Genomic DNA, 2927 nt, shown 5'->3' on the forward strand with positions numbered 1-2927 from the left:
TGTGGTCATGTAGGCGGTTGTCATCTGTGGTAGCTCGTACATGGTGCCTTTGTTGTGTACCTGTTGTCTTATGTGTTTCCTGGCGTCCCCGGTTGTTGTGTCCACCTCACCGCGCCAGCGCACGGCTGACAGCTCTGTTGGTCCCCGAGATTTCCCCGTCCTCCCCGCCCACCGTTGTGTCAGACTCTTCCGGAACATTTGGAGTTCAAGACAGAAAAGATGAGCTGCTTCTGCCGGCGGCCATCTTGACTCACCCATCCCTCCCCTGGTTGTTCCTGACGTGCTGATTGGTCGATAGTGGAGTTGGGGCTTGTTCCTAGCTTCTATCTGAGCCTCATTGATTTTTATAATCCTCCCCGAGCCGGAGAACGAAGCACACAGTGCAACAAAACAGCAGAATACTACTGGGTTACATACATGAGTCTGAGTGATTAGGTGTGTGTGTGTGTGTGTGTGAGTCTGTGTGGGAGTGAGAGTGCCGTTTGTGTGCGTGTATGTGCCTCATGTCTGTTTTCGAAACCCATTTGAAAGCATTCATAGGATCAATAGACACATTAACATCATTTCAAGACAAAGACAAACGCTCGATCAATGACGACACTGCTATATATTAGCGCTGCAAGGTGTTTGCTGGAGCCATCATTCATTTCCAACGTTTGCACACCAGGCACTCAACTGAATACCGACCCCCCTAACCAACGTCCTGATCAGCCCCAGAGCGACGGGTGGGTGGTAGAAGATCGTATCAGCATGTTTACGATTTACTATTTGGTCCAAAGGCAACTTAGAGTGAACACAGATGTCATTAAGCAGGTAGGGTTTAGGACTTCTTGTTCAAGGATGGCTACAGGTGGACATCGGGGATCGAACCCAGAACCTTTTATCTTGGTGTCAAACCCCGTAACTACTGCTCCCTACCAAACATCTGACTTGTCACACACAGTGTGGCGCGTGTCTATGTCTCGGTGTTTCGTCTCTGCTCCGGTTTAATGAGATACCTCTCGTGACAGAACTCCCTCTGCTTCCTCACTCATTTCTCTCTCTCTTGCCCCTCGCCACTGCTGTAATTTCTCACCTTTTTCCACCCGCTTGCATCCTTCCCAAAACACACACCGATGTGACCAGCAATCAGCGAGGACCGTAAAAATAAAAACTGTGTGATTGTTGCATTTTGGCCCGAGGCGTCACCATTCATCGCTGTCATCGGGGCAGCGGTTTGAGCAGTGAAGACTCTGGATCCAAGCGTCAGGCCTGGCACTAGTGTAGGTGTTAGCCATTAGCACGTCATCGCGGAGGCGGTGCGGGTGCGGGGGGGGGGGGGGGGGGGGGGGGGGCCGTGGTTGGGCTTATTAGACGCTAAATTGGGAAATTTGCACACAAACATGTCAGGGTCACTCTCACGTGCACCTTTGACTCACTGAATCGATGGGAAATGGAAGGCCAAAGGAGGGCGAGTTTAGAAGTGAGCTGGAGGAGAACCACCGAAACCAAAATGTTCCAACTGTCGACGCCCACGGGCGCTCCCATTCGACCCAAAAACGGATTCCTCCTCATCACGACAGACCATTGCAGCAAGGAATGAACAAACTTTTTGTAACTACTGCTAACTCATATGTAGTATTAGAGTTTAAACACAATATTACGATTTTGAGTTAAATACAACACATTGGGCCCTATTTTAACATTCTGAAACGCAAGTGAGAAGCGGATGCATTGATTTGAAAGCACAACTTATTACCGTGTATCAACTGTTCTTTCCCCAAATAATTTACCAAGATTGTGTGGCTAGGTAGACGAGAGAAGCAAAGTGTATACGCGAGGTTAACAAGCAATATTATGCATGCGCCCTTAAAATAGCATCTGAACAACGCGCCGCTGACTTTAAACCAGGTATTTCCTGGTTTGTTGCGGAATTGTTTTCTGAAACTGCAAATAGCACCAGGGAACGTTTGCGCCAGAACACGCCTTCTCCTTTCGCTGAAACGCCCCCTTGGGGGCATAAGATCATTCCCTAATTTAGCGACGCTTGCCTGTGGAGGGAAAAGAACGCTCCTCGCCATTGCAAACTAGCAACGACACGTGCGTCGGTGTAGAAAGTCAATTGCACCGGATGCAAGATAGGGCCCATAGTGTGTTTTTTTTCATACTTATGATTTCCTGTTCTACATTCTACTACTAATACTACTAACTCATCTAATTAAACCCTGTCAGATGAACCTAAGTATATTCGTTTAATGAAAACCATGAGTAGCTAGGGACTTACTAGCGGCACTAGCTCAGGAGGTAGAGCGGGTTGGCTGGTAACCGCAAGGTTACCAGCTAGTTACCAGCTAGTTCGATCCCCAGCTCCCCAAGCTCCTCCTCCTCCCGACAAGCCTGGGCTGTCACCCTTTGCATGGCTGACTCCGCCGTCGGTGTATGAATGGGTGATTGTGTGGCAATATTGTAAAGCGCTTTGGGTGGCCACTGGCTACAGATGAAGCGCTATATAAATGCAGACCATTTACCATTCTTATTTAGTATTACTCCTTTTAAATACTTAATGGTACTTCTTCTATAAGTTACTCACACTATCAAACACTCGCAAAACACTATCACACTGTCTCTATTCCATTCTATTCCTTTCTCAATTTTTAATTGAACCACACACATCTGTTGTTCTAAAAACAGCAGCATGTACTTACTACTTTAAATAATCGATATCGTTGACCACGCTACGACCGGCAAACCAAACCTCCCCCGTAGCTGCAATATCCTACTAAACTACGTAGGAGTATACCTTTGCTTGTGTAACGTCTCAAGCGATACTACCGCCGTTGTTTCTGTCCTTACATCTACTTCACCTGGTAAGCCTTACAGTTCGGGGGGGGGGGGGGGGGGGGGGGGGGGGGGTCCTTGCGGGCTTGGTGCCTGTGCACGTGTAGCAT

The sequence above is a fragment of the Gadus macrocephalus genome, chromosome 23 (genome assembly GCF_031168955.1).
Source record: "Gadus macrocephalus chromosome 23, ASM3116895v1".
NCBI lineage: Eukaryota > Metazoa > Chordata > Actinopteri > Gadiformes > Gadidae > Gadus > Gadus macrocephalus.